This window comes from Etheostoma cragini, chromosome 7 (genome assembly GCF_013103735.1).
Source record: "Etheostoma cragini isolate CJK2018 chromosome 7, CSU_Ecrag_1.0, whole genome shotgun sequence".
In the NCBI taxonomy this organism is placed as follows: domain Eukaryota; kingdom Metazoa; phylum Chordata; class Actinopteri; order Perciformes; family Percidae; genus Etheostoma; species Etheostoma cragini.
The window spans coordinates 15,602,177-15,614,254 of NC_048413.1; the positions used below are offsets into that span (position 1 = coordinate 15,602,177).

General features: G+C 39.0%; 1 protein-coding gene and 1 long non-coding RNA gene across 3 annotated transcripts in view; one reads left to right on the plus strand and one right to left on the minus strand.

Moving 5' to 3' along the window:
- The window catches only part of stat6 (signal transducer and activator of transcription 6, interleukin-4 induced), a 24,809-nt gene extending 17,448 nt beyond the window's left edge, over positions 1–7,361 (minus strand). The window contains exon 1 of one of the 2 annotated variants that reach the window (XM_034877003.1): positions 6,747–7,361. The gene's annotated coding sequence lies outside the window, so the exon portion shown is untranslated. Of the gene's footprint in view, positions 1–6,735 lie in introns of both variants that reach the window. The other variant, XM_034877004.1, reaches the window with a different exon arrangement.
- Positions 1–11,855, plus strand: part of LOC117947810 — an 18,637-nt gene extending 6,782 nt beyond the window's left edge. The window contains exons 2-3 of the long non-coding RNA XR_004657321.1: positions 4,826–4,833; positions 11,845–11,855. This is a non-coding gene — a long non-coding RNA (uncharacterized LOC117947810). The remainder of the gene's footprint in view (positions 1–4,825; positions 4,834–11,844) is intronic.
- Positions 11,856–12,078: the final 223 nt, after the last annotated feature.

The following is a 12,078-nucleotide window of genomic DNA, read 5'->3' on the forward strand; positions in this document are numbered from 1 at the left end:
CACCAACAGATGAGACAGTGATACAAAAGGGAGAGAAGGGGGGAAACATAGGCAGAGAGGCTAACATTCGAAGTAGGTCTGTGATCAAGATTGGATACGGGGCAGCAAAAATGGAACACTAGCCCATAAATATCTGGTTGCAACATCAACTGGTTCAACACTAAATTCACATCAAAATGAACACATTTTTTTGTCAACAGAAACAAAAAGCACAAAACAGCACCTTGGAAGGAAACTCTAGCCTATCAATGGCCAAGCTAACCTATGGAGATAATGTCATATTAAGCTAGGTCGACATAGCATTCAGAAACACAGTCTCTGCAATCATATCAGACAACAATGCGATAAAACCAATACACATCAAGAGAAAAAGACAATGGTCCATGTTCATCAGGCAGCTGCTTCAGTCCTGATCCTCCTCCATGCACCATCCGTCTTAAAATCCGAAGTGTCAGCTCTCCCTGTTGCAACAGGAGGAGAGGGCGCAGCCCAGTTCACATAGTCCTCAGCACCCTCGGCGGAGGCGAACGCCCTATACTGGACGCCCTGTCTGAGCTAAGGTGACCAGATTTTATTGTTGTAAAACTTAAAACGGGGACACTAGACCTAGAGCTATTTCACCCAACAGACAACATTATGGAAAGGATTTCTAAGGAGGTCGACCTTTCCGTTAAAGATTAAGATCCTTTTTTAAAACATAAAAGTCTGTGAAATTGCGTTGGCTAAACCAACCAGACTCAATGTAAATAATCAGTAATTTTAGCATCGTAAAATACGGCTTTCTAAAATACCTTTGTTGCTTTCCACGGTTGTTTTTAGGTTGTTCACATCCGAACTGATAGAGCCGAGGCTTGCAGTCAGAGATGCTATTTGAGCATGGATAGCTGTTAGCTTCTTGTCTTTGTCAATCCCCACCTGTGGAATCTGAGATCTGAGCAAAACGTGGTTTATGGTAGCTTTTCTGTTTAGGTAGCTTTTCTGTTTCTCCAGCAATGCCTCTGCAATATCATAGTTTGATGACAATTTAATATATTTGTTTTTAAATCTGTCCAAAATATGTTCAATTTAGTATGCTTATATGAGCCTAAAAAGTTGAAATTTAACCAGGGCTATATACACTATAACAAGGAACAACAAGTTCCTCTTTCAATTTGCTGCTTTGTCCCAAAAAAAGCCAGAAATGACTGACAAATGTAATGTCTAAGTTGATGGCTTGGTTTCATTGCAGTTTAGTCCTTCTCAGTTTCAACTCTATTGATGGGATATAAAGTTAAACTCTGGACAAAATACTGCCCAATACAACTAAGAAAGTGAAAGCTAAATTTAAACTGGTGGTGTAACGTCACCCATGCAGAAAGGCTTCAATTACAAACGACCACAGTACAAGGGGAAATTCCACAAACTGGAATGTTGACTGTTTGGTGAATTTTAAAAGAACAAACACACTATAAGCCCCGTCATGCTCTTGCAGCCATCATTCTCTCTTAGAGCTACTTGAGTTCATGTTGGGTCAGCTCTTCTGTAAAGCTGCTTTATAACTACTTAGTTGGACAGTTTCAACCCAGTCAGTGCTGGAATCAACAGACAAGCCCTGGCAAAGGTACAGGGCATATTTCTGGCTGTTTAAAATAATCAGGGGCCTGTTTTGGCCACAGTTTAAGCTAAGAGGACTTGAGTTCTCTGCTCTAGCCACTGTTTACATAGCTATACTTGCTTTCTTGGTTGCCTCTAGTCACATTATGTTCAATACGTCCTTGTAATGTTATTTGATGACCCAGTGTGAGTATTTCTTCCTTCAAACTACCCCTTCAGTTGGGGTAGTTTTTTGTTTCTTTTTCCGAAACGAGAGTCTGAGGACAGAGGGTTTTGTAAGATGAACGGATGGGATTTTGGGCTGTATAGATAAAATAAAATAAAATGTACTTGACTTGACACATTTGCTATATATTTCTCCAATGAAGCTACACTATATATAATGTACTAAGATTCCACACATTTGGTGCTCAACAATTTCAAAAGGCATATTTTACAAAGAATTTTATACATTGAGACATTTCCAATGTCTTAAATATAAACCACCAGGTTGTCGAGTCTCTGTTGTGCACAAAGCTATTTGTCAAGTCTCGACATGCAAGTAAATAATACATCTCCGTGGGTGTACAGTAAATATCGTGCCAGAAACATCCCTGGAGGAAATCACATGACGTCATTCCTCTCCCCATGCTTCCTGTCTGTTTCTACAATTATTTCTAAATTAAGCAAATTGTTATGTATAATGTTATTTGAATTTAGCGGCAGATAAGAAGAGTTTTATTGGGTCAAGGGCCTTTTGATAGCTATACGTACTTTTTTATCTACATCTGTTACAGTGACTACATTATTTGCACACTGCTTTGGTAAATACGGACAAAAAGAGAATTTTAAAAAGATTTAGGGACTATTCGTTTTTTATTTAAGGGACTCCCGGAAATGTTATGGGACCTTTAGTCAAAAAAAGACATGCCCCCCCCCCCCCCCCCCCCCCCCCCCCTACACCAATAATACATTTTTTTATGACCCCTCATAAATGATTGGGCAAAAATGCACGACCCTCCCCAACAATGTAATGATACCTTCTGTGCTGGTTTACACTTGGTAAAGATGTACAGATGGCCATTGATTATTTACAACCATGACATACATGCTTCAACCTTTGCTTTCTCATATTACACATCACACTCCGTTATTATGGTGGCCATTTTAGTAGATTTATTCACTAACGTTGTTGTGGAAACACACTAAGCATGGAAACTAAATGCACACTTCCTGCATTGTTGAATTACTTCAAATACTTAGTTAAATGTAAATGTAAATGTGCTGCATTTATATAGCGCTTTTCTAGTCTTAACGACTACTCAAAGTGCTTTGATAGTTACTCCTATAGTAAACTAGTATTCACATGAAATAAAACAATACAACATTGAGACAATTCAACAAAGCACACTGGGTAATAACAAGTTCTGTCAATGTCCACTACAATGCCCGCCCAATCAGTGTCAATCAATCCTGTCCAACTTCCCAGACCCCGCTGTGAGCTGGAGCTCTATCAGGAGACTCACGGACAAGAGGCGTTTATTTTCCCGATTGTTTGTTCAAATAACATACAACACACATATCCATTATAAGATTATAGGATTTGCAGGCACAAGCTCACTGACCGCGCTGTCACTCACACACACCATCCACAAAGCAGGCAGAGGAGAGGGAGAGATTCTGACACGGCAGAGAGATACCCATCTGCCTTTGACAGTCTTGTAAATAAATCATAACATGTATATTAAATCTGTCGGTCCATTTTTCTCTATCATAGTTTGCTGATTTATGTTTTCCTTCGTGGGTGCTTGTACGGGCGCACCCCCTTTAAAAAAAAAAAGTAAGCTAGTCAAAAAATGTTTGCATTTCAGAACCTTAGGGAGAGGACAGCAGCAAACACGAACACACGCCTATTTACTCGATAGTAAAGCCGCAAAGTAGCCTAGGCTATCTTTCAACTCAGGACAGTGTGCCACTTCTCATAAATACAGATAGGATTGGAGATGAGATGTTTAACTCACATGTAACCGCAATCAGTGCTCACTCCAACACTCAGTTGGTGCAATCAGTGCACCAACTGCAATGTTTCATTTTAAATGAACAAGCCACTTTGAAATGTTGCTGTTTTCATGAATACAAAAGTTGGGTGACCCTCCCTGCTAGACTAAAAAACATTGGGTGACCCTACCCTCAACAAAGAATAAAAAGACATGAGCCACCCCTATTTTCAAGTAAGGCAGATGTAGGATCACTACACAACTGGTGAGTGAAAACCTTCTTGAAGAATGTTGCATCTAGTTGTTGGTATCCAGATGTGGCAAATAGACTTAAATCAAGTCAGTTTCATTTGTAAAGCCCAAAACCATATATTTGTCTCTGAGGACATTAATTGAGTAATAAAAAGAGAAACCTTACTATCTGGAAAATCCCATGTCAGGTTGATTTAGTTAATGTCACACATAATGAGGAGTCAAACCAATACTGGTCTTTTTCCATTGCCATTCTCAGAAATCAATGTGGGTGAATTTTACAATTGTTGTGAGATTATTTTGAATTATTAACAAAAGTCCCATGATATGACTACAAATATAAAGGATAAACACTAAATCCCATATTTAAAGGGAAGTAATGCAATTCACGCCTTTCCAATATCTTCACTTTCAGCCCACCCTCACACTGCCTGCCTGTCACGTTATACACGAAAGAAAGAAACCTCTCTTAGTTGACAATCATCAATAACCCGGCTGAGATTAGTGATTATTTTCATGACCGACTAATGTCAATGTCAATCAATTATTTGTTCTATAACATATCAGAAAATAGAGGACAACAACCAAAAGAGCAAAAGGTGACAAAAGCTAAATACTTTCATTTTACTGTCACATAAGACAAAGAATGTTAAATTTTGATAATGGATTAATTGTTCAAATCATTTTTAAGCAACAGTGCCAACAGTTCTTTAATTCCAGGTTCTCAAATGAGAGGATGTACTGCTTTTCTTTGCCTTATATGATACTGAATACAAACCGTGGTACCTGTTGGTTTAACAAAACAAAAAATGTCAGGACGTCACCACAAAATGTTTCACTATTTTCTGACATTTTATAGACATTTATAATTAATAGATTCATCATAGTTGTTAGTTGCAGGCCAATTTATTTATTGAGATTTAAAGCAAAAGGCAGATTTATTGCTGACCTTTGAGTAAAATGACAGAGAGAGAAGGACTGCTGGCATCAACGTCTGACAGAAGCTGTTCAAGTGAGCAGGTACTCAAATTAAAGCACCTAATGGAGGTGAGGAATGGTGCCCCACTGGTTACTGTGATATAATATGGATTTTTGAAATTGTGAAAAACTCTGTGTAGACTTTTGTGAAACTGTTTTAAGGTAACAAAGGAAAAGCACACAATGCCATGTTACTGTAATTCCTAATAAACACAATTCAGAAACATGCAACACGAGCCTAATTGTTATTTGGTTCCAGCAGTCCTTCTCATCTCTACTGCCAACAACACGCTTCAAAACCTAGACGAGTGTTTGAAACATGGTTGCCAACAGACACTGTAATCTGCTTCACTTCCTTACGTTTACAGACCTTTAACAGACCACAGCTTACAAGTCAACTGCCCAAATGTCCTTTATCAGATGAAGTTGATCAAGTGAAGCTGAATTTTACTAAATGCTGGGTACATCACCAAAGGTATGCCTCTTAGCAGTAAAGAAATTTTGTGTGCTATACATGAAAAAGCTAGCCTGAAAGGTTTGTACAATTTCTTGATATTTACTTTATCAAATTAAAACATCGGTCATTTGTAGATCCATACCAATCAAACGATTTTATCTCATTTTCAGTGTGTGTGTGTGTGTGTGTGTATGTGTGTGTGTGTGTGTATGTGTATGTGTGTGTGTGTGTGTGTGTGTATGTGTGTGTGTGTGTATGTGTGTGGTCTAGGTATAGCTACATTTGTGGGGACCAAAAACTGTGAAAACAGTATACTTATGGGGACCTGACTGCTTTGTGGGGACCAAAATGCTGTTCCCCATACCGTTAAAGGGCTTTTTGAGGACTAAGACTTTGTTTTAGGAGTAGGGTTAGAGTTAGGTTATGGTTAGGGTTAGGGTAAGGGTTAAGGTTAGACATTTAGGTTTGATGGTTAAGGTTAGGGTTAGGGGCTAGGGAATGCATTATGTCAATGACTGGTCCCCACAAAGATAGGCAGACACGACTGTGTGTGTGTGTGTGTGTGTGCGTGTCTTGGTGGCTTCTGTTCCCATGTCTCCCAAGAGTGTCTTCACTGGCTTGTGGCCTACAGATATTTCAGGGTTTGGGGTTTCTTTACACTTTACTTCTCATGCTGTGGAAGCAGCTGCTGTTCTCACTGAGGTGGGTTCTGACACTCCTCACCTTGTTGGTAAGAGCTGTACTTTGTCAGGCATTCCAACCTGGTTGATAGTATTAACTGAACCAAGTTGCACATGTCCCTGATGTTGACTCTAGGAAATCCGAATGGGCTTATATCTCTGATAATAGATAATTGACATTTAGAACAGTTATTTACACATTTAATGCAGCTACATGCAGCTACGCGCTTAAATTATTTAGCATTTACTGGACGACAAAGTACAGCTGCATTAGTGTTCGCCTGATATGATATTCACTACATGTTATTTGGGGATCTAATACTATGAAATGATATTAACAATTTTTCTAACAATATTAATATATAATCAATTACAATGTAGGGGAAAAACCATAACCAGAGTTAAGCTGTACATGATTTCCAGGAACAGTAAACATGAAACAAATGTGCTTATTGGGGCAACAAGCGTAGAGGGAGGGACTTTAGTTTATTGTTGCAGCCTTGAATATTACATAATATTACATTTCGTGAAATACAAAACAATGATTTAGAACACAGTTAGAGCCCCTTTTTAACTGGTGAAAGTACATAATCATAACATAATCATTTATAAGGGGTTGCATAACTGTATACAATATAAGACTGTATTTCAGGCCTACATATATCCTGCAAGAGTTTGTTTTTTGTAACCAAAACATGACATGTCAGAGACGCACCGTTTTCACAAGTGAGAGCTGCTGTAGGCTGCAGTGTTTAACACAATGATATCCATACCATGAAACAACAACAATAACACTTACCTTCTTTAGCTTTCAAACCATTGAAAAACGCTCTTGTCCGTTGTCTCTTCTTCCTCCTATGTGTCATAAGTCCTCCGCCAGGCCGAATATCCTACTGAACATTTCCTGCCTTCATCGCTTACTTTAAGGGTGACGTTTGTATCTTAAAAGCTGGACAGTTTCCGTCGTTTTAACCGAGAAGAAATCAATACGGAGTACCGCGCAGTTCAACACCGACAACTTTTACAGTAGAAATTAGGTTAGGCTTCTAAGGCTTACTTCCCTGTTAAGCACGATGTGCCAGTACCGGAGGAGCGCGCTTTATTTCCTGCCCTCACGATCAAGTTTACACATGACCGAGATATTTGTCTAAGACTTCAGAGTAACATCAGGCCACGGCTGCTGTTTAGTAACGCAGTAGTGGATGTAGGGGGGTTCGCGCACAGCACAATAAGTGACAAAATTTAAACAATACTCAGCTTGTGTGGTTTATATTGTACAGTTGTGTGTTTTGTTTACTGTTTTTATTGCACGGCGCCTGAAAGCACGCACACTGCGGCATTTAACGTCTCATGACTAAATCAATAGACAAGGATAAATAAAGCATAGCAATAGAAGGATTTTTTTCTGCCTTCTTTGAAACAGAAACTACACCCGAGTATAGGCTTGGTAAACTTCCATAGAACGAGACGTAGGCGGAGTATTGTTGAGTCATTTCACCAGATGCTGTAACTTCCAGTAAGTCTACTGAGACACATGATACCATATCTGCATTTAACAGAGCCTCCAAGTCGGACATCTTCCCAACGAGCGCCAACGGCACCCAAGTCGGAAAATCATCAGGCCAATTATTCAATTACATTCAGGATTTTACCTTTCTGTGACCTCATACCGATTTGTTCCAGTGTGTTGTCTTTTAAGAATAGGACTAAACCTTAATATTTGGACATAAATATTTGCCTATATTTGGAAACATTCCCAATCACGTATGCTATTGCTTGTATGCACATATCAATATCTGGAAGACGTTTGACCACGTGTTATATTCCAGATATGTAGCCTACATAGCGTATATGGTGACCAATTATGTATACATTATAAAGATACAGTTTAGTAATTAATGTATGAGTAGCGGATAAGGGGAATCAATACATAAACTTCCCCCTATTCCTTTTCTTTCCGTCTTTTTTTACACTTTTTACATAAAATATAATCAACAACAATACACACTGACATATTCAGTATGTTTATTTTATTAAATACTGAATAAAATTATATACTAAAATAATGATACACAGTATGATCATTACACAATATAACACTTGTAACATGCTAATAATCATGTAGTGCAGTTTTTTCCCTCAAACTAGCATACTCTGGTATAAATCACATGTTTTATAAGTGTACGTGTGTCACATATTTAAGTTCGACATTAGTGTAACCTTCATATTTCCCAAGAGGTGCCACCAGGGGTCGCTGCTGTGTGTGTGTGTGCTACAGTTCAGCTTTGCTAAACCGGTCTTGTCTTGTCTCAGGTTTTGTAACAAGTAGAGCCATGTTACTAAGCTGTCACACTAGGCTGTGTAAATGTGTGTTGTCTTTTAATAACAGTGGACATATTTCACACCATGGTTCACTGTCATATTGTACTTGGTGATTTTGAAATCCTATCAACTGGATTTAATGCTTTATTTTCTTTTTTTGGTGAGTAAATTATTTGGACATAATTTTGGCTAAATTCATCCGTTTTGAGAAGTTATACAGCAAATGATACCACAAACAGTCAGACAACTGTAGCCTTATCTGTTAGGGTTTAATCTGAATGATTTCATGCCACCAATTTTGTAATTGCCACATGAGGGAGCTATAGACCTGCATTAAACCTGCCTCTTATTCAATGTGTTCAATGGTCTGTTGAAATAGATGCCATCATAGCAAAATCATACATGCAGACTACCCAAAATAAAGAAAACTAACTCAACATGAAGACTTTCATTTACTATTTATTTATTCAGTGATTACATTTTAGCCATGTGAGAGGGGGCAGGCCAAGATATTTTACCGGGACATTCCACATGTCAAACCCAATTTCCTGAGAGTTTTGATTGACCTGTCCAACTCAGTAACAATGCAGCTACAGAGATTAGATCATTTCCTTTCAAACAACCTGAGCAGTTGCAGTTGTGCCATTCTTTCCTCACTTGATCACATTTTATGTGATTCATGTTTTCTGTTTTCTCTCTATTCTGTTCAAAACTGTCAAATGTTGCAGGGCTGATGGACTCAGTCCCAGTTATTATAGAGATTAGATTCTTCGGTATTCAGGCCAATATTTGTGCTGACAGGTACAGCATTCTGGATCGAGCAACTATCTAATGTTAAATGACATAGATCCCATTCTTTAAAAGGAATCTGTAGTGATAGTGCTTTCTCTGTCACAATATGCAGCACCTCTGTCAACGACAAGACTTTGAGAATATTATGTGAACATTTTCAATTACTATTATTATTAATATTATTATTTAGATTTAGCTATCTGTTAGTTGCAGGTTTGGTGTTGAAACACGTCATTCAGCTCAGTGTTTGAATACTGTTGTTTGCTGCATTTGGCTACCACTCCTCTGCAAAGATCCCTTATCATTTTTGGAGGTCCTCTTAGGTAAAAGGTCCTTACTGCAGCTTTGCAACATCTGGAACCAATATAGCTGTGCTGGGTATCTGTGGGACTAGGGGGCTTGGAGATTGGTGGGGGGGGGGGGGATAGTTGCTGGTTTGGCCCTGGGGGTCCATGTGTCCCTGACTTCAAAATAGACTTGATTACTAACAGCTGGCAGTCCTAACTCACCCAGTGTCAGAGCTCTCCTCTGATGTCAACCTTGTCAGTATCAAGGCCCAGACAATGGAAGACCAGTAGGAAGACCACGGCAAAGGTAGAGAGGAGGACTGTGTTCTTGAGAAATGACAATCAGAGAAGGACTTTTTATGAAGGTTGTTACCATAAATAAAGTTCTTAGCTTTTTTTCCAGCACCTCTGAATGAAGCTGAAGATGTAAATAAACACTAATCACAATTAGCACAAAACTAACTAAAACATAGTCATGAATGCTTCCATGAGTACAATGTATTGACCTGCCAATATAATAACACACATTTGACATCATCAGGTTATATAAGTTCTATATAAGAATGACGACAAGGGCTTGGTTGCAGCTGTTGTCATGGTCCTGCTGCACTCCCTGCTACACCCTGCTACGCTCTGCGATGCCTTGCAGTGTCCTGCTGCATCCCGCTGCGTCCACTTATGCTCTGCTATGCCACACTACACCCTGTATTCCCTGCTGTGCCCTGCTATGACATGAAAAACTACTGCTACTACTACCAATTGTAGTCACTGTTCCATTAATTTTATTGTGACTATTGTTGCCACTGTGCATCACACCCCCAACCGTCAGACACGGCCCACCAAGAGCCTGGGTCTGTCTGAGGTTTCTTCCTATAAGGGAGTTTTTCCTCGCGACTGCTTGCTCTTGGGGGAATTACTAGAATTGCTTTGTAAATTACAGAGTGTGGTCTAGACCTACTCTATCTGTAAAGTGTCTCAAGATAACTTTTGTTATGATTTGATAGTGTAACTAAAATTGAATTGAAGACATAATGTGCTAGAAGGCCAATTATTCCTCTAACCTAAACTACCAAATAAACCTTATTATATAAAGCTAATTATTCTGATAATGAACATGTATAGCTTTTCATTATTGTGAAATGTATGAGGAAAGTGTGGCAGAGCTGTCCTGCTATTCCCTGCCACAGTATGAGTAAATAGGACAGAGGCTCATTAGCATCTTTTATTATCCAATTACAAACTCTGCTCGCCTAATTACCTCCAATCAGAAGGGAGAAGAAAATGATTGACTTCCTGGAGGACAGGAATCACTCAGGACAAAAAGGACAAACTGGTTTTCAGTCGTTCACTGTCGACTCACAGACTGTATATCATCGCAACTCTTCTTACACTGTGGAGGTAAAGCTTTTAGAGCTTTATTTGTGACTCTTGCAAGTAGAAAAATGTGAAAAACCCCAGCCGATATTTTTAAAACTTGATCTTTTACAAAACATACTTGTCGTGTTAAATTAGTATGTAAGATGTAAACAAGCCTCTCCTCAACTACCAAAGTCACATTTCCTCATGATCTATTCTACTTTTGCAAGGTTATGTTGTTCTGTGGATTATGTTATTGAGTTTGTGACAAAGATCGGAAATAATTTAAAGAGGATGAAGGGCAGCCACAGCACAAGGTTGTCCCCATAACAGAGCTGTGCTCATTATTAAACAATTAATTTCTCTATTGTCAACACAACCAGCATTACTGTTCTACTGGGACGCGCAGCTTTGACACCACTATCCATAACTGGGGATTCAGAGCTCGACCAAACTTTCACTTCTTCCACAGAGTGGCTCAGATTTATTTTTCTCTCAGTTAGTTTGAGTCTGTGAAAAATGTCAGGAAAGACCAGAAATAGCACAGGGCGGGCCGCTGGGAAGAGCAGTTGTTTATAGACAGTGACAGGGATGAAGGACCTCTGTGCTCTGGTGCTGGGCCTGAAGCCTCAGGGGCGTGCCAGCACTGCTTCTGTTGCTGTTCTGGACACCACAATATACACATAAAAACACACGCGCGTGCAGGCTGGTAAACTTATGTGTACGTAGAAACATGTACTGTATTCTGTCTTTGTTAATGTACACACACACAGCTTCCATTTGTTCTAATCTTTCACCCCACACAGATACACACTCACGACACACAACAACTGCAAAAGATTTTTTTTCAAATTTAACAACAGCTTTGCATAAACTCACTCTGTATTTCTTTTTTACACATTCACTTTAAACCTGCTACTGTGTGAAGTCAAATCCAAAACCTTGTGATGTCGTCTTGTGTGTTTTTACGTTAAACAATTTAGCAATCAGTTTAAGTAACTGTGTTGACCTTAACATTGGGGTCAAACTTGGCTACAGATACAGAGACATAAGGTAAGTACCACTATCATGTCATTTCTGCACTCTGATCAATTGCAGTCCGTAGACTGCTGACATCAGAGGGGCGGGGATGGGGGCGGGGGGGGGGTAAGAAATAACTGCAGTGCAATATTGACAAATTCTGTTTAATATTGTTTGATACTCTTCTCTTAAAATACAGTCTTTTCTGAGGTAGACCATTACAGTTCAAGAACATCATTATCATTTTCAAAACAGACATCAAAAAAGACATGAAATAAATACTTTCATGTACAATATGCCGCAAAAATGAGGTAGAAATGGTTACAGAAGATTTACAATAACCAAGAACAAAGTTACCGCCATCA